The 20,860-nt window shown below is 39.6% G+C and overlaps 1 non-coding gene across 1 annotated transcript; it reads left to right on the forward strand.

The window, feature by feature from the left end:
• Positions 1-9,185: 9,185 nt before the first annotated feature.
• LOC141415290 (small nucleolar RNA SNORA51) lies at positions 9,186-9,317 on the forward strand. The gene has a single exon (XR_012440273.1). It is a non-coding gene; the product is annotated as a small nucleolar RNA SNORA51 (small nucleolar RNA).
• The last annotated feature ends 11,543 nt before the right edge of the window (positions 9,318-20,860 follow it).

The raw sequence follows: 20,860 nt of genomic DNA on the forward strand, positions 1-20,860 counted from the left end.
GGCTGTTCAGTGGGAGGAGGTAAGTGCCAAATGCTTCATCTAGCAAGTAGTGATTACAGCAGACTTGGTCTGAGTACACAGCAATAAATGAGGCATGGTTCTACTTTCTTGGAACTCACAGAAGATAAAGACAGCAACCCACAGACCATTAGAAAACAGTGTGCTCAGTGCCTTGACAGATGGAAGTACAGAGAGAGCAGTGAGAGAGCAGAAAAAGGGTTATCAGTTCCACTGGGGTGTTCCAAAGCTTTGAGAAGGGAGCTGGGAGTGAGAAGTTGAATAAGGTCAGAATATTCTGGGCACAGAAAGAAGTATGTGTTTCATAGAAGCAATGTAAGGAATAACCACTGCCTGTCTCATCTATATGTCTGGAGCAAAGGGTACATGTGAGCAAGTGATAAGAGATGGATTTAAGATGATTATAGCTGGTGGTGAAGTTTTCTTCACCACCACTAGCCTATGGGAGAAGGAGTGGGAATGAAAATAATTTAAGTATTTTCAGCTTCCTTTAAAGAGTATGATTAGGTCAGAGCCTTCACGATCCAACTACCTCCCCAAAGCTTATCAGCTGGCAACCAAGTCTTTAATTTAATACATGAGCCTTTGGGAAGATACTTTGAATCCAAATCATAAAAATATTCTATATAGGCCAATTATCTCCTCACTTTTTTTGGCTCAAGTTTCCTTGGTTTGGAGTTAATTCGCGCTTTTTCAGGTTCTTAAATAATGAGAATGAGAGGAAGAGGAACAGAACTGGGAGGCTAGGAAAAGTGGAATTATGACACAGAAACAAAAAAATAAGTGCATCAAGTTTAATATCCGGAGTTGGCAAACTCTTTCTGTAAAAGGCAAGATAATAAATATTTTAGATTTTTGTCTCTATAATTACTTAACTCTGCTGCTATAACATAAAAGCAGCCACAGACATATGTAAATACATGAGCATGACTATGTTTCAATAAAACAATTTATAAAAACAGGTGGCAGGTCAGATTTTCCCTCTAGGCCATAACTTTCCCACCTCTGATCAACATGGTTCACTTTTTACTTTAATCCCAAATTCATCAAGCACTGCTTTGTTGCCAATCACATTTCCTAGACTACCTGATATTGGAGTGAAGGGGTGTTCTGGAATGAAGGCACAACCATCTTTTCACCTGGAAAAGGACTTCTCTTGTCAGTTTAAATATTCACATTTTTTTGTACACCATTCTTAGTATATCAGCGAATGCTCAGCCCCAAGTGCTAGCTATCTATGGATGTACCAAGAAGTCTAAGATTTGGCCCCCAAAGTCAAGGCTCCAGAAGCCAAGTGATGTCAAATGCATTGAAGCAATGGCCTAGTAAATCTGCCTGCCTTATCTTTCCTATATCCCTCATGTACAGCAGAGAACCACCTCCCCTCTTGGCAAGCTTTACAAGGGATTGAAGTGTAACAGAAACAACACTCTCAATGCCTTTGTAAGAACCAGTGGTATAAGAAGTGACCTGGCTATCCAAGTGCCAAGAATTTAAATTTCCCCCCTTTCTACTCTTTCTTATGCTTTCTGTTCCATCCTGATGCTTTTTTTGTTATTGTTTTTACCTTCTGTTCACCCTGTTTCAAACGTTAAAAGGTACCAGATGCTAGATTTTCCACGTTGGGCATATCTCTTAGCTTCCCTGAATGCCATGTGCTCATCTATAAAAAGAGGGACTAATCTCTATCCCACAGGGTCACTTGGGCAGATAAATTAGGTAACAAATACAATTCTCCTCCATGTTGTGTCTAGCCTACAGTAGATACTCTTTGTATGCAGTGTGGCCCTGGAGGGTAACAGAGGTGCCTGGATGAATTATGCAGCCTTCATGGCCCTTGATCATAAACCCCAGCAGAGAGATGCTCAAGAAGTAATTCATTGGATTGGCTGTTTTCTTCTGCTCGTGTGGCCTGAGACTTGCTGTAACAGGATTGATCCTATACCATGTGTGCCTCTGAAGAAGAGAATCCCAGGCATGGGTGTTTTGTAAATAAATGTAGTAACAGATGGGTGGAGTTTGATGTTTTGTCAACATAAAAATCACTTTTCCAAAGTGAGTTTCCCCATCCAAGGATAGTGTTCCTGATTTCTGTAATTAAAAATACCTGCCATATGTTAAACTCTCTGTTGCAGCAGCTTTTAAGTGAAACTCACATTCTTTGAAATTCCTTCCTATTCAGAAGCAATTGGAATTAAACAAGTTTGGAAACTAAATTGGGATTCACCCTGCTCTAGCTTCAGGGGCCTGTGGCAGGGGACTCTCTATGCCAGGCCTCATTTCCTTCCATATAAATAGTGTAGAAAAATGATTTTTAACTTTCTTTGTCTAGTAAAACTCTAACTAAAATATACAGCATGAAGATGAGACTGAAGAAAAGAATAACTTTCAGAGAAAGGTCCCTCCACATGGTCCCATAGCAGCTGAGTACGTAGGGTGACATCGTGAGCACAGGGGAATGTATGTCCAGGGAAGGCAGAGTTTCAGAGTTTCAAAGTGTATAAAGTTCATGTTGAGCCTCCACAAAATCAGCCAGGCAGTGACTCAGGACCACATTCTCCAACAACAGAGTTCAGGGGAGAGTAAATTCCCAGTGATGTAGCCCAGGAGCCTTGCGGTGATCATGTGATACAATCACCTTCAGAGCAGAGCATGGCAGACCTGGATTTGCATCCCTGGCTGGCCACTTCCTTGCTGTGTGAACTTTAGAAATTTATTTAATCTCCCCGAGCCTCAATAAACACATCTTAAAAATGAGCTTCATGTAAAGCACTCTTCCCAAGGTTTTTATAATGATCATTGAATTTTCAATGATGCTTAATGTCATATGGGAAACACTCAACAAACGATAGTGATGATGAGTTCAGTGACAAGCTGAATGATTCTCCTCTCTGCTGCCATTGCCCTAGTCCTGAGGCTCATGGCCTCTTACCTGGGTTGTGGCATCAGCCTCAAAGTTAAGCTCCCAACTTCAAGTTCTCTCCTATCTCAAACCATTCTCTATAGCAATCTCCCAACAAATACTTCTATGCTTAAAACCTGTGACTAACTTCCCATTGCCTTAAAGATAAGATCCAGATCTCATCGTATGGCAAAGTTCTTTGACAACCATTTAGGCCTCTTGCCACTCTATGTTGACCTGAATTTCAGCCTTTTAGGACTACTGTCCACTGAGACACCAGGCTTTCCCACTTCCTAGTCTTAGCTCAGAGTTCATACCCAGAAAGCTACCATTGTTCTTTTCAGCTAATGGAAGTTATATTTTTTCAAAAGATAGATTCAAACATTTCCTCAAGTAATATTCCTTCAAGCTCAATTGTCACTTCATTCATCCATTTACCATTCAGTTATACTATACATTTATTAATTATGCTGTGTAAAAAGCCATTGGTGCTAATAGGAAGAATATAAAGATTGATCATCAGTTGTTATACTTGAGACGTTCAGGCCTATGGAGACAGGAGTTGTGATGGACCCATTAGGTGTCATGTGGAAAGTGCTAAAACGGATGGCAGAAGCACAGATTTTCATGGTGGGTTCCACAGGAGAGAGAGAGAAAACTCTGCCTGGGCTTCTATGGAAACGATGCACCTTTCTCATAGCATTTTTTAAAACTCTTTTATGACTTTTCTGGTTACTCTAATTGTCCACATATCTGAGTCTCTCATAGATAGAGGGACTTAAGAGTTCATACCTCTGTACCCCAGTCACACAGTACAAAGCCTGATTCTGACTGACTGTGAGAGCATACAGAATATTCTATCCTCAGTAGTCATTGAGTCTTTTGTTGACCAAAATGGTGTCAGAGATGATGCTTGGCCACAGCAAAACTCCAGGTCAACATAAAGGCTGTTACCTTTGAATTACCAACAATATTTAGCTACCTAAGCTGACGCACGTGATTCCAATAGTAAATACGGTTTCTTCATGAGTTTTGTTTCAAATGGCAACTCTGTTTTCTTCATCATTGAGAAAGGACATTGACCTAAAGTCCATTTTAAATGATTTCACACCATATTTGACAAGGGCAATATTGAAGCCCTCTATCTGGTCAGGTCTGTGTCTGGTGCCAACAGGTTTCTGATGACAAGTACCCAGAATGACACCATTCACAAGCATTACAGCAGAATCAAAAGTTCCAGGAGACCTAGTCCTCAAACTAGCAACACTTCAATGAAATTAAGGGGGAACTAACTAAAACCAAAAAACACCAACCATGAAATGTTTTCAGCTGTTCTCATTATGTATACCACAACATGTATAATGGGTCATAATTTACAAAGTATTTCCATACAGTGTTTTTATCTAAGCTTCACAAATTTTAGTAGCATTATTATTCCAATTCCACAGGAATTGACAGGTCAAGGGATGGGTGTGAGACATGCAGCATTACTTTCCATGCCCTTTCTGTCAATCAGGACACACCCTTGTGTGCAAGGAAGAATATATGATTGATCCCTTGTATCCAGTGATATCCAAAGTCACCCAAGGCTACAGCTTCTTGACCTCTTCACTTTCACAACATGTACCAGTTTTACTTCCAGAGCTGTCCCTGATAAGCCACCAATGAGAGCTTGGGGGACCGAGATCCAGGAGAAATAACAGATGCCTTCAAGATTAAGAAGGTTTCATTTTAAGGGGGAAAGCAAACCAATCCAGAGGTCAGAATGGGACCCAGAAATGAGCAACAGACAGTCAAGGCCAGGTTTACCCAGAAAAGAAGTCTCTTCTGTTATGTTTACATTGCTCATGTCAGAAAGCAGTGAGCTCACAGTGCTGAGTGTTAGGGAGCGAGTAAGAGGCACCTCACTGGACAACTGTAGTGGAAAGACAAGTCAGCTGAGCCTGAGCCAATGACTCCTTCTAAATCCAGTTGTCTACTGGGCTTCTGAGGTCCTTTTGCTAATCCTACTCTATAAGCACACCTGCTTTTGCCCTGCTGGGTGAGTCAGAGTTGCTGCCATCAAAAAGAATACCTTTCTCTTGTTATCTGGGAAACTCAGGCAGGCAGGTGGGCAGCAAGCCCATTCCCTGTGCTTGTGTTCTCTCTCCTTCTCTCTCTCTCTCTCTCTCTCTATCTCTCTCTCTCTCTCTCTCTCTCTCTCTCTCTCTCACACACACACACACACACACACACACACACACAAAACCCTGCTGTCTCTCCCCCAATACTAATTGTTAGATTGCTATGCACAAATCACATCACCTCTCTGTTACAATGCACCTCACAAACTTTATCATTCCTAAAAGAACGCCAGCCTCTTGTCTGCTTAGCATTTGTGTCAGTTGTTTTTTCATTGTGACAAATATCTGAAACAAATAACTTAAAACGAGGAAACATTTATTTTGGCTCATGGTTCAGAGGTTTCAGTCCATGGTCAGCTGGCTCCATTCCTTTGGGCCTGAGGCAAGCAGAACATGATGGTGGACAGGGCGTGACCAAGAAACAATGCTGTCCTTGTGACAACTGGGAAGCAGAGGGACAGACAGGAAGGGGCTAGAAACAAGATATACCCCCAAAGGCATACCCCAGTGACCAGCGTCCTCAGTCAAGCCCCACCTCCTATCACCTCCAATAATGCCATATATTACAAATTCATCAACAGACAAATCCACTGATTAGGTCAGAAAACTCAGAACTCAATCACTTCCAAAAGGCAATCAGCTTGCACCCAAGCTTTTAACACATGAGCCTTCAGGGAACACTTCAGATTCAAACCATTAGCACATTCTCCTGCTTTTGAAAACTTATCTGTATACTTGCTATTAGTGTAACTAACATATTATTAGGTCTCTATATTTTATAACATAAGTCTAATGACAATCTCTTATATGCCTATGTCTAACAAGAAAATTAAAATTAACAATGCAGTACTACTTGTCCCTTTATTAAATACCTGCTGTTACATCAGGAACTGTGCTAGGGACTATGTACACATTCTCCTGATTCACATCCTGCTAGTCCTAGAGTGCTTCACCCATTTGACAGCTGCTTACAGAGGTTAAGTTCACTGACCAGATTGGTCTGACTCCAAATCCCATGGAATTCAAACTCCAAAAGTGAGAGTTATTTCCATTGACAACTCTGGCCAACAATAAAGCTGGAATTCAGCCCTAAGTCTATTTGACTCCAGCACCCATGTTGTTTTCCCACTGTAACATGTGCTGTACACATTCCTAACTGTTCCACCAAAAGTTAGATTTCAAGTTTTATATAGAAAAGGCAACTTTTATTTACAGAGTTATTGAGAAATAGTTGGTGGAACAGGAAATATAAGCAGGGAATGAGGTCCCACCACCAGGTTGTATGGTTATTTATTACAAATGCTGATTTTCTTCTCTTTCCATTATTTACTTGTTCAGGGAGCTAGAAACAGGAAGGCAGCTCTGGCGATTCAGCAGTTATTTAAATAGAACAGTGTGGGGATTGTGCACTCAGTTCACTGTAATTGGAAACCATTCGTACCATGCACTGATATTTCAAAAGCAATACAACCCAATTCTCTGACCCATGAATCAGGGCTGTCCCCTCTACCAGTATGAAAGATCAGGGCCTGGGAGGACTGGAAGGAAGATTTCTTTAAGGCACAGCTTTTGCAGAAGAAAGCCGACAAAGGAGAATCTCGATAACTGCATTTTTAATTAAATATTAGAATAAATTAAATGTATGCTTTTCTCATACATTCTAGCAAGTAAGCTCTGAAATCTGAAATCTGTGCTCTGAAATCTGAGCAGCATGTCTCTCTGGACAGTTATAATGGTTGCTGTAACTTTGTTTTGAAGTAAACTCATTCAGCTACAATTATTTATAGCCAAGCAAAGTATAATGCTGGTGAAGTCATTCTTTTTCAAATTCATGGTAATATTTCTCTGTTCAAATACAGCATTTTCTATTCTGGTATCATGGCTGCCAATCTCATCTTTGGAAAAGCTGAACTCATGGCTTTGAAATTGAGCAAAACTGATGTTTGTATATAGCACAATATAGTTACTTTCTCTGTTTAAACCTCAGTTATCTCATCTGAAAACTGGGCCTACACTAAGTACCTCAGCTGGGTACTGAGACTTTAAAAGTGGTAATGTAAAGGAGATAGCACAGTGTCTGATGTTATTAGGTACGCAGTAAGAATTGCCTCTGCTCTTTCCTGACTCTGTGATTAAAGGTGCAATGAACATTTTGTGTCATAATGTTGGTTCCCTCATCCATGTATAAATGTAAACCACTTTTCATGATTTGTGCCTTCTGAACTAAAGTAGGCTCACATTCTCCTTTTCCTCGTAATAATCATTAGAATGGCTTTCCTGTACTGAAAAGGTATATCCCAGCCACTTTACATGCATAACCTTGTTTAACCTGGTCCTTCAACTACACTGTGAGGTTGTCAGCATCCTCTTCATTTTACAGATGAAGAAAACAAGACTTTGCTTACAAAGTCAACCACAAGTAAAGAGCAAAGCCAAGAATCAAACCAGGTCTGTGTAACTCTAAACTCTGGGCTTAATCTTTTTGAAACTCTTCACTCTAGCACAGTAGGCAATTTTGTCCTCCACTAGGCATTCAACAATCAAGGTATTTTAGATTTTGAAAACGAGGAAGAGATGAGGCTCAATGTCACTGCCATCTAGTAGGTGGCCAGGGTAAACATAGTACAGTGTGTAGGTCATCCTCTCACAACAAAGAATCATCTAGTCCAAAATGTCAATAGTGCTGCCATTGAAAACTCCTGCTCCGGCATTTATCAAAATTTGTCTGATTTTAATATAAGTAAATGCAATATTACCATATGTCTGAATTCAGACCTTTATTCCTCATTGAAGTGCCAATGCTAAAAACAAATTTTTTCAATCCTTCTGCAAAGCAGAAATTTTCCCACAGTGTGCTACATGCTCATGCTGTCAATTTCTCATTTCCACAGAACAATGTCTATTGTCTCATGGTTTCCATGGTAAAAGGTCTATCTGCTGTTTGCTTGTTTTTTCTTGTTCATGCCATTTTGAAAACATGTTAAAAATAAAATCTCCAAGGTCAAAGTTAATACATTTGTTCCTCTTTTCTCATATTTATTTTTTCTTATAAAAATATATAGCATGCTGTGGAACTTAAACAGTTCACAATGTCTGTACAGTGTGTATCAGCTCTAAGATATAATGGAAAGGAGGACTATTTATAAAATAAATATTAGATCTGGTAATATTCATAGAGGTCAAGTTCACTCTCCTCCATTGGACATAAAATGGAATAGAGACCGAGGTTAACTGTGGTCCATCCAAAGTTAAACAGCTAATTGCTACAGAGCCAGACCAAGAGTACAAATATTCTCACTCCAGAGCTGGTACTTTTTTTGTCATGCACTTGGGATCTCATGTTATAAAACCCAGTTAGCATCCATGTTGGGTATGTAGGCATGTGGATATGCACTCAAGCATACAAACACATATATGTGTGTGTGCATGGATGTGTATATACACATACATATACATACACACACACTCATCTTTTTTGAAGGCTTCAAACAATGATAGTTACCAATACATCAAATGAAACTTAAAGTCATGCTTTAACTATACCATTCTCTGTGGAGGAGTTCTGGAATAGGGGCTTTGAACTACTTAGAATTCAAAACTAGAGCTTGAGATATACAGATCAATTTTACTCTAGACATCTAAAACCCCAAATTCAGTTCCTGAAGTTTTTGAAGCCTGGAATAGTTTGTGAAGAGTGACAACGAGCTACTTTCAATCTCTCACCCCTAATACAACCCCATGTTGCCTCCAAGGTTTCGTCTATGAAACATAAGTGTGACATATCACTGCCAGGCTCAAAAGACTATAAGGACCTCCCATTTCCTTGATGAAAACTGAGATTTACAGCATGGTGCACATGACAATCTTACCTCTCTTGCCTCTCTCAGATCCATAGCCTGCCTTACTCATCATGTCTAAGAGCTTCCCAGAATATTGCTCCCCATGGACCTTCCAGAAAGTGCCTCCGGACCTTCTTTGCTGGCACCTTGGCCAGTCTCATGTTCCTTGGCCTACAGCCACTTATATCTAGTAGCAGCACTGGCCTCCCTGATACCCCAACCTGGATCAGAGGGAGGGACACCACTGTCCTTAATTTTCCACAGCAGAACTCAGATTTGAGTTATGTCAAAAAGACATCATTGGGCCACCTGGTGCTTACCATAGGCTGTGTTCTCACACTGACTGTATAGAAAGAGGAGGGAAAGCAAACTTATCCCATATACACCTCAGCCCAAGCCCTGTGCCTTGTCTGTATTGTGAATGGGGAGACATGAGGTGGGAAAAAAAGAAGACATCATTTAAGACCAAGGATCAAAGTAAATGAATGATTTAGCAGCTTTTAGCAGTGGCTACTCGTAGACCTATAGACACAAGCCAAACCTCAGACTCCTTCCCCAACTCCCACCTAACTTCTTGTCTGGAGCCAAGTCCCCCCTTACCCAACACACTTTCTAGGTCTCTTCACCTGTGTGAGTTTAGATACAACTCTTTCAACAGGTAGATTAGAAAATCTTCCCTTTCCTACTTCTTGCTCCAGTATGATTGGCAGTGAGTAATTCATTTCCTTCTAAGGAAGTCTTAGCCACAAAACTGCAATCTGACATTGTCTCCAACACAAATACAACAATTGTGCTTGTCTAAAGTGTATTTTCTGAAATGTGCTCAGTCATAGCTTCATGCTGCAATACATCAATCAAACTCTGTCCAGGTCCAGGTAGTTGCCTTTTCTCCAGCTTGGGAGGTGTGAGCCCTGGCTCTGCTATGCTCTGGAAGAGACATGATATCTAGTCCATATCCACTTTGCATAGATGAAGAAAATGAAGATTAGAAGGGAATTTCCCAAGGCACATCTCAAATCAACAGCAAAGCCAAGACTAGAATGCAGGTTGTTCAAACCCCAGTCAAATGTTCTCTTCCTTTTAATATATTTCTGAAATCTCCATAATGAGAAGCTTTAATTTTATATGACTATGAATACACACATGAATAGTCAGCAAATGAACAGATAGGAAACCTTAGGAAGCAATGAATACATGGAAACTGAATCTGGGTCACAATGTTCCTTGGGGATCCATCATTTCTTGTCCTCAAACATAATAACTGAAACAAGAAGGTAAATTTCCATGGCAGGGGTATAATACACACTGTATTGATTTAGAAGATGTATTTAGGGACAGTTAATAATACATGTAAGATGCTGATTATTGCTTTCCTCATTATAAATATTTAAGAGCATATAGTTTTTAATAGCACAAGATATTGCACGGTGATCAGCTCATATAAATGATGCTACTCACCAGGTTTATGAAGCCTAAGATACAGTTTCATATACCTGGAATGATCAAATGAGTAACATAGTGAAATGGAAAGGTAAAGTCCATTCTGAAAGACTTACATAGTTTTAATCCAAAATGTATCTGTCATCTCTTGCCACAAGAAGGTATAGACTAGTTTATATTACACAAAGATAATTTTTCCATGTGACCTCCAGGGTTAGTTTCCTGCTTTGCCTTTTTATCAGGGTTTTAGTAACAATTATGAAGTAGGAAATTTAATTCTTTGAAGTCAAGAGGGCTTTTGAATCACTGTAGACATCCTTCTGTTATAAGTTTAAAACAACAAAAAGCCAGAAGAATTAGCAGTTAAAGGAGTGTTAATTAGAATTTTTTTCTTCAATGGGATTTAATGGTCTGATCAATAACATTAGTACAAACATTACTCTGTCCTAGTGGAAACCACCCCCAATACTATTTGAATATGCTCGCTGGTAAGGGAAGGTCATTTTTCCAAATGTCTAGTGACTATTTTGATCAGAAGACAGATGAACATAATCTTAAATGTGTATGTATGATTTCCCTGGCAGTAAGCCTCTCATTGTCAGTCAGTAGTAGGAAACCAGAGGAGAGCAAAGAGTCAGACACTGAAGTTAAGCACAGTGACGTGGAATTTGAGAATCACCATTTACTGGCTGAGTGAATTAAGGCAAGTTATAAATTCTCCTGGAACCTCAGTTTTTATGTTCATGAATGGGAGACAGTAAGATCTACACTGTACAGTTGTTGGGAGAACTAGAAACAACATAAGACCTACTGTCTATTACCTGGCATGCAGCATCCAGCTGGATGGAGAAAGGAAACGACCGCTGTAAGAGCAAATGTGTTGAAAGAAGAAAGAAGACCACTTATACCACTGATGCACTTTGGCATCAGGCACAAGGTTCTCAGTGTTTCAAATCTGAAAATTAGAGTTTGTTTTTATGTAAGAATCCTAAATGCTTTAATTCTTCATTTGATTTATTTTAGTCTTCATTTTATTGTTTAAAATCTTCCAGATGAGAAAATTTTGAGAGCCCCAAGATCAAAACTAACTTACCATGTGCCAGACATCTGCGAGTATGCGAGGTCATGTATCATCTGCCCTTTGACTGTGGCTTATAAGCCAGGGGAGTGATCTGAAAAGAAGTGTCATGTAGCAAAGACAAATAAAAACAGCTATGCATACCTTAGATACAGATTGTCAGTCAGTGAGTGCTAGAAACAACTTTATAGAAGCAGAGAACAGGCTGGATGAAAGTGTCTGAATAGAGGGATAAACAAGATGAAATTCAGGGACTTCATTTTGGTTACCTGCAACATGAGTGTGCAGGGAGCAGCAAATGATCCCAACATGACAAGAACCAAAGGGTTTGGTGTAGGCTTCTTTTGAACATTTGGTTGATCAAAATAGAAGATAGTAATTGGTTTTCTAAGTTCCAAGTTCAAAAACGAAGGAGATGCATTAACTAATACCTTTTGTAAACCTGTGAGTCATTTTCTTCTTTCTCTTGAGGGTAGCAACACCACCAAATGCATGCAGCAAAACATGGCACATCACCCAGAAACAAGGCATCTGCTCTTAGTTCTAATTCTACTCCAGGGATTGCGCAAATCCAGCAAATTTCCCTGTCAAAAGAGACATAAGTTATAAAAAGCTGAGATCTAAACTTCAGGATAGGAAGGAACATTGCAGCAATGCATGTCTCATTCACCACAGCCACCTTAGATTCCTAGTTAGTAGCATGTGACAAGATAGATGGTCGGAGTGAAGAGTTACCCCGGAAATGAATCCTGCAGGAATCTACCACGCAGGGCAGAGTCCAAACCCTCCGACTTGGGCATTCTAGAACCTACACAACCTTGCCCAAGCTTCCTTTGAGTGTCATCTTCTTCTAGTTCCCTTTTCTCTTTGTTACTGCTCTGACCTGTTCACTGCCTTCTACACAATGAGATGTTATTGAACTTCAGTGCCTTCCCTCATAATGCTGGTCAGAATCATTACCCATTTCAAATCCACTTCACATGTTTATTCATTCATAAATTTGTTCCATAAGTGCTTGTTGATTGTCTAATGTGTGCCACTGTACTGATCTAGGCACTAGTAATGCAGATATTAACTAGAAACAAGAACAAGTCATGCACTCAAGAAGCTGGTGGAGGTCAGACAAGTTTTCCTAAAGGAAATGTTGTTTCCTTCCATGATTCCCAGGCAGAAGTCATGGAATTCTTATCTGAAATTACACACACATGGAATTTATTATACTCCCAAAACATTTGTTTCTCCCAGTCTCAACTTAGAACTATTTGGTAGATTCTGGAATTTCAGGGTTAAGATTTTCCCTCAGTGCCAACTATTACGTATGGGGAAGAGCTAACTGACCCAATTCTCACTTCAGCATAATCCCTTATAAAGAGGAATTAATTCTCAACTATGATTTTCATATCTAAGCACCTGATTTTCATGATAGGACATTTTCAACAAATTTCCAAATCTAATCTATATTAAGTGCTATATGCATCTAATTTCATTTATTCCCCCTTCAAAGGTCAATTAAGCTGCCTCCTGACCACCCTGCTTCTCAGGCTCTTCCTGCATTTCTGTCCTAATTTTTAAAGTGGATGTTGCACCCTGCTTCTTAGGGCCATGCTGGTTACTGCCACCAATAATCTCCCAGATGGGCATTTTCTTCCATTCTCTCACTTGTCCTCCCAGAGACAGGATATCGTGGCCATGAAAATGCATCTTGCAGGCCTCCAACTAAAGGGAGCATTACTGATCCACAGCTCCAGGCACAGAGCCTCAAAATCCATCACAGTGTTTGCTGAGGCCAAAATTTCTCAGAGCTGCTCTGCACCAACAGTGCAGACCACAGTCTGTATCTGGGGCACAAAATTTAAAAAGTGCCAAACTATTCAGTACTGTATATAAATGATATTTGATAGAATATTTCAGTGCCAACCAAAATCAAACTTAATACAAAACATCCATAATGAACAAAATATCAAAAATTTAAATAAAGGTTGGTGTTACTGAGTTTCCTTTTGTTCAGACTGGCACAGGGCTCAACAAGGCTGCGCCTCCACTAAGAGTACAGCACAGGTGGTATGGTGAACCATTCCAGGTAGATGCAAAACACAGTGGCCAGCTAACTTTGGCTCAGAGAGGGCCAGCTTTGCTGACCCTCCATTAGTCAGCACAGCAGTCTTGGACATTGCCACTCAACCTCTTCTCTACTTCATTCCAGTTCAGACTTGCACAGTGCTCTGACTGTTCTCTCGACCTGTCCTGGACATAGCCATTTCTACACAAGTATTGTCCCTAATCAAATTCTTGTACATTTAATCCTGTCTTGAAGTCTTCTTCCTAGAGAACCTAGACTTAAACAAAATAGGATTTCTTTTTTTTCTAAAGGGAAAAAGTTTATTGTCCAAGCAAAGTCTGGCAACTTTCCTGCCCCAATGGGTCAATATTCTTTCCACTCATTTCACATGACACAGAAGATATTCCTGTGTCATGGCCCAAGCTCTGAGATAAGTGTGTGTGCATGTATGTAATACATAGGTACAAACACAGAGACACAGAGTGTAAACAAGTTTCAAATAGTTATGTTTTCTTGGGGATTTAAACTTTTGTTTCAACCAGAATTTTTGTGTTTTATTTGCAAATGGATGGAGCCATGGTCCTACAGTATGAATATCTAGATTACTCACTAGCTGATCACTACTAACATGAGATGTTACCTTTAAAATACAGCTGGGTACTTATGGCTCATGCCTGTAATCCTAGCTACTTAGGAGGCTGAGATCAAGAGGATTGCCATTCCAGGCCAGCCCAAGCAAATAGTTCACAAGACCCCATCTCTGGTTCTTCCAATCCAGAACAAATCCCAGTCCCACCAGAAGTTAAAAATTAAAAAAAAATAAAATGCCAATGAATGCTACAATGAAGCAAGTAGCTGCAGATTAGCAACTTCAAATGGATTCCTCTTTATCTTTTTTTAACTCCTTCCAACGCTAAGGATGGTCTATTGAACCTTCTGTGTTGTACATGATTTGTTCACAATATCTTAGAAGCAGCTGGTAGCTACTTGGTGTCAAGTTGGCACCACACATAACACCTGGTTATCATCATAGATGTTAGAGACCAGACTATAGGTTCAGCCCTAAAAATATAGAAAATTTTATGCCTGTTTTGAGGAATGGGGAACAGACAGGGGTTTTTTAGTTATCTGCTCATATTCTGTTCCTTTTTCCTTCCTGCCTACTCTAGTTCATGATCCACCCCTTCTTCTAACCCAGGATGCCTCAGGTTCTCCTGTGAAAGCCCTTTCCCAAGTCCAGCAGGGATCCTTGACATGATGATCAGGAATAAGACCCAATGTAGGGCAATTTTGTCTGAAGAAATGTTCAAAATTTTAGAAGTTTCTAGAAAAATTCTTCTGTGTTCTTCTAGGAGATTATCTGAAGTTGATTCCCTATTCTTTTTCAAGACACTGCTATACATGGATATAAGGGCCCAAACTACGAAAAACAGACCAAGAAAGAAATGAGTCCAAATTATGAGAGGCAGAATGGAGTAGGAGCCCAGGTTATACTAATTTTGATATCTCTTTCCTCTAGACTTCCAGATATGTGAACTAATCAATTTAATTAACACAAATGAGGCTGGAGTTAGCATTGCTTTCACCCAAATGCATTCTAAATATTATAGAGAACCTCATTATTTAAAAGATAAAACTCCATATTGAGCTATGATAGAGAAAAACCTCAGTGGAAGTAAACATTTAGGATTTTCAACATCTGGAAATCAGATTTAATCAGAGATTCAAAGAATCATAAAAGGTAAAAGAAAAGTTTTATATTTTTCCTTCAGAACAATTGCTGTGGGAGAAGAAATGAAAAAATGAAAAAAAAAGTGACATCTTGATTGAGCTGGATTTCCCTATGAGAAGAGCTGAGAGCTACAAGGGGAAGCAAAACTGGGGAATGAGTCTTTCCTAAACATAGGAAAGAGGGCATTTCAGCCCTTATTTCATCAGTGTGGGAGATTCAGATCCAGAGAGATTTAAAAGAGGAAAGATTGTTCAGGATTGATGGGATAAATGAAAAACACCTCTCTCCTCTGAGTTTCAAACTGACTCAAGAACTGAAACAGACATCAGTTAAGGGTATTAAAATATTAGTGTAACTGCAAGATGCTCTGGATTAGAGAACATTGCTTCAAGCTTGGCCACATACACTTTTTATTATATTCCTCCTCCATACTTTAAATAACTGAACTCACGTACTCAGGCATAGGAAGTATAGCTAGATAAATTTAGGTGTCTTCCCTGTCCCTCAGCCCCTTCTCAAGGGACAGAACCTGCCTCTTGCAAAGTTTGTTAAATGGAAGAATAGAATAAAAACTAACATTCATTGCAGTCAAGGCCAGATCTTCAACAAAGAATGAGGCTTGAACAGTGGAAAAAATGTTATTTGCCAACTTAACCTTGCTGAAATGAGTCACCTAACCCAATGGATATCAGTCTTCCCAGCATTCCATTGAGAGCCCATCTATTCATCTTCCACTTGAGGAGGCATAGAAGGATGGCAAGAGGGCTATAAGTGAAATTCTAACCATTCCTCTAAGGGTTAGAATAAGGGATGTATGAAGACAAGACAAGAGACAAGAACTCAAGGAGCACACTAGAATGACTCAATTCCAGAGGGACCCCACATCCAGCATACTATTAAGAGATGCCTGTTAGTCTGGAGGCATGGCTCAAATGGTAAAGCACCTGCCTAGTAATTATGAGGCCCTGAATTCAAACCTCCAGAACTACAAGGGTGGGGAAAGAGAGAGAAAGAAAGAGAAAGTGAGAGAGATTCTAAAGATGTAAAAGGGGATCCAGTATAAGGACAACTGGGAAAACAATCCTTTAATGTCAGGAAAGCAACATCAAGAAGATGCAGAAAGATGAAACTGATTTGAGCCAAGAACAATGGAAAGAGCAGAATAACAAGTGTCAAGCATCATTAGATGTATTTCAAGATGATGTAATTTAGTGCCTCCCAGTCTCTATCCCTCCTCTTTATGTGGGATTACCATCATTATGCAGGCCTCTAAAAAACATTTCCAGGACATTCCAACTGTTTCAATGATATGGTTAGAAAAGATTAGATATACTTAAAATACATATTGAATTTGCAACTAAGTTATATATTGGATGGCTAGGGCCTGGGTGGAGACTTCTGACTCAGGAAGATGGCAGTACATAAGATTTGTCTGAGATTAGATGCTTTAGTAGGTCCAGAATTCACTCACTTTACATATCTGACTGCAGGAGCATCTTCAAGTAGGTGTTAGAAACAAGATGTTGGGTACAAAAAGAAGGCTGATTATATATTGTGGAAGAGAAAGAATGCGTCCAGTTTATGAAGTAGGTTCACATTTATAAAACTTAGTAAGGCCTACTCGAAAGCAATAGAAGGAAAAAAAAGAAAAATGCAAGGCATTGATGACTGGGAAAACCATTTCTGCTGCCTTTGAATGAAAAGAAGCTACTCAGAGTGTGAACAATCCCAAAGTTGAAGAACGAAGAATTTCAGAGGAGGGTACAGAGACCTCACTGGGACTTACTGTTATCAGCAACCATTCAAGTTTAGGATAGGCTGCACATGACTCCAGTTGAGGCAAATATGGAAACAAAGAGCAGGAAGCAGTAGTAGTAACTGCAATCATCCTGTATTATCAATGGTTTGATTGGAGAAACATGGTAAAGAAGGCCTGGATGAGAGCTCATTCAGGAACCTGACCCTCACCTCTGGTCGTGTGTGTTAAAAACAGGGTGGGGTTCCATCTGCTAGAAAGCCCATGTTAAATTCAATGCCAAGGATGGAAAGTTCAGGGCTCAAAGGGAAAGTGGGGATTTAAATATTCACATGTTTAAAAGGTTACATATATCTTAAGGGACTGGTGAAAGAACTTCAAATAAGTATTGATACCCATAAGTGCCACCAAAGGAAATTTCAAATTTTCCAGAAAGCTAAGATTGTTTCCATGTCTAATGCTTCTATCTGAAAGAACAGGCAACATGCAATAGATAGATTTTACCCCAAATATAAAGTACAATATTACAAGTCCCAATGGGGCCCTTCCCTTTCTTGCATTGAGTGTGCATGGATGGTGGTTTCTGGATCACTGGCACTCAAGAGTGACCTTCTGGAAGGAATAAAGTATGCTCTTTTGTTGTTACTGAACCAATTAATGTAATTTTCTTCCTCTAGACACCATCAAATTTCCACCATGGTCTCTAGTTAACAAAAAATCATGTAGATCTGGCTTTTATTGCACTCAATTTTAGAAACATAATTTTGCTTAAGATTACTTATGTTGAAGCTGACTAGTTTTGTATTTTTCTAATACTATATGAGCATATGCTATTATGATCATCTTATCTGCTGCTAGCCTTTTCAAAATGTCAGGGATTAGCAGACTGTGTTGATTTAATTGAAAGAAGGTGGTACTGAAGTCATTGGACCCATCCCAATGGAGGAAAGACAGCCTGCAACTGATATAGGGACTCAACTCCTCCAAACATCTGAGGGAGACTCATAGTGTAAGACTAAGCACATCACAGTACTGAGCAGAATAGGATTGGAGATGTGAATGCCTTGGAACTTTAACTTCTGAGCCTCTCTTGAAAAGGGAGAGTTACGTTTACCTCAATAAATAATAGAAAGCATATATACAATGCCTAGAAAATAGCATATCTTCTAAAATAATTATTTTTTCAAGATCTAAAATATCAATAATCTAATGCTTCCTTGAGTCAGCATGGTTGAAATTACCAATTTAAAAACACCGTTTTTGTTGGATACTGTGGCTCATGCCTGTGATACCAGCTACTCAGGGAGACCTCGATTTGAGTTTAGCCTAGGCTAAAAGTTAGCGATACCCCATCTCAACAAGATGGTGATGTGCCTGCAGTCCCAATTAATTGGGAAGCAACTCCTTAAATTTTCTAATACTTTTCCCCATCACAGCTCATTGATCTGAAATGAACCATGAGGTCATTATGAAACCAATCTCCACAGCTATAATACATCATATATCGATTGAATGATTGGTTTATTGATTGGCTGATTTAGGCCTGTGTAGCTCACACTAATGAAAGAGCTGTGTTGTCATATGATCATCTCTCTGTTTATGTCTGTGTTCTAATCTCCTCTTCTAGGGTCATTTGTTAAACTGGGTTAAGGCCCATTTATATGACCTCATTTTACTTTAATCATCTCTTTTAAGAGCCTTTGTCCAAATACACTCATACTCTGAGGTCTTGGGTTTTAGTGTTTGTGCATTTGAAATATAGGGAGCTATAACTCATACTATAACAGGCAAATATAATTTCAACTGTATGTGGTATTTTCAGTTTTCAAAGCACTTTCAAACTCAGGATACCACTTGAGCGTTCAAAACATCTCCATGTGATGAGTGGAAAGGCAGGGGTTAGAGAGAATGTTAATTATACAAAATCACAAAGCCAAGAAGAACCCAATTTACACATTTATTTCTTTGCTTCTGACCCCAGTAAAATGCAGTCATAGCCCCACATTATCTCCACATAATTATTTCTAAACATTGGAACCTGGTTATGGTAGAAGAATGTCATGTATAATGTAGAGAAATCTGAATGAAGACAGCTGACAGATGCCTGAACAAGTCCCATAAGAGGTTACAGAGAAGGATAAGAAGACCCAAATTGGGTGCCTATTTGGACATTTTCTGTGCGCAAGCAATAAGAGTATGTTTTCAGGCTCCCAGGAAAACATTTCTCAAGGTCCCTGTTGAGGAGCCAGTTCTGGAAGCAACACTTCTGTGTGCTAGTAGATGATAGCACACCATGGAAGGTACCTTCACGGTCTGTATAAAATCCATTCCCTGTTCCATTCTTTTTCCTAATGGAGCCATAATTTTTTTTTACAGACAACTGGGGAGAGTCATTAATCTTCAAGAGGTGAAACAATATCCTTCGTGGGGATGAACCATGAATACTTAAGCCAGTCATGGATTTCTCATCCCCTTGGTTAGTGATTCATTTGAGAGTGCTTTGTGACAAATTGTGGCAATTGGGATGTAACCAGAACTTTACTTCTGAAAAGACTTTGATTTCCTGCTCAAGGGGCAAAGATTGGTCTGATGTGGCCCTTTTTCTTATCTTCTTCCTGCTTTGAATGTAGACTTGATGCTCCCAGGCACAGTAGGCAGTCTTTAATCAAGAGGCAGCACAAATGAGGAGAAAAGTCACCATCTCAGCATGGCAAAAAAAAGGAAGAGAGGAATTCACATCTTTGAAAACTTCACTGGGCAACATCTCAGGCCTGGACAACTTGGCTTTGGTCTTTGTGCTTTGTGAGGACAATGAGTGTTTGTATACTATTTTGGTTTAGTGTTCGGTTTTGTGTTGTGTCTTGGCACCTGACAGATAAATACATTCTTACAAATAAGCCCAAATCTTTGCTGGCAGTTCTCAGTCCCCAGTTGCAGTTATGTGTGTCTCCATGTATAGAACCAGACCTGTGAAGAGGGCTCTGGAGTATGACCACTCTTGTTTCCCCCAGACTTTTCTTCATATGAAAATGTTCACCATTTCATGATATGTTTTATATTTACAGACTCAACAATGGTGTGTGTCTACCTTCATAGCTCCAACAGCTGGCTTCCAGACTGAAAGCTGAAAAGATCAGCAACGCCCAGATGATGCACCTTGGTAAGCCTCCACCCTCATTGCACTGGGATGACCAGATAATCAGGATAGAATGCAAATTCTCACCTTAGCATTTCAGCAATGGTATGACAAATCTCAGGAGATTACATACCCACTACAACTGGGTTCAGCAATTTTATGCATTCAGCAAGTGTCATTGAGTGCCCAGTATGTGCCAAGCATTCCATCAGCCAGGAGAGATACTATAACACACAAAAAAAAACAACAATCCTAATCCTTTTGGAGTTTATGTGTGAGAGAGGCAAATAATAAACAACCAAATGAGTTACCTATTAATATACATATGTGTACACATGTCAGATATATATAACATTTACAGGGTACCAGTACTGTGAAGAAAACAACGTAAGGAAGGGAAATGATAAGTACTGGGTGACATTTTCAGTGCTGGTGCTTTCTCTAACCTCAGCCTCTCTCTTGGTGTGTGAAATGAGAGCTGCATGGCCATGCCCTTTCTGTGCTGGCATTCCTTGAGACTATCACACACTTTACCTGCTTATAGGCTAGCTCCTCTGAAGTGCTTCCTGAAGCATTTCAATGATTGACCTGTGAGTTAACTTCACTCCTGTTACCCAGAAACTCAAACTCACTTTGTACATCATGTCTCCTCTTTTTGGCTCTTACTAGCACCGTTTTATTCTTTGTACAATTAGTCACAGTTTCATTTTTATATTTGTGTAATTTTTCAATCATATTTTATTAATTAGGTAATTAAGTAAGATCTGTCACCCTGTT

Source organism: Castor canadensis, chromosome 12 (assembly GCF_047511655.1).
Source record: "Castor canadensis chromosome 12, mCasCan1.hap1v2, whole genome shotgun sequence".
Taxonomy (NCBI): domain Eukaryota; kingdom Metazoa; phylum Chordata; class Mammalia; order Rodentia; family Castoridae; genus Castor; species Castor canadensis.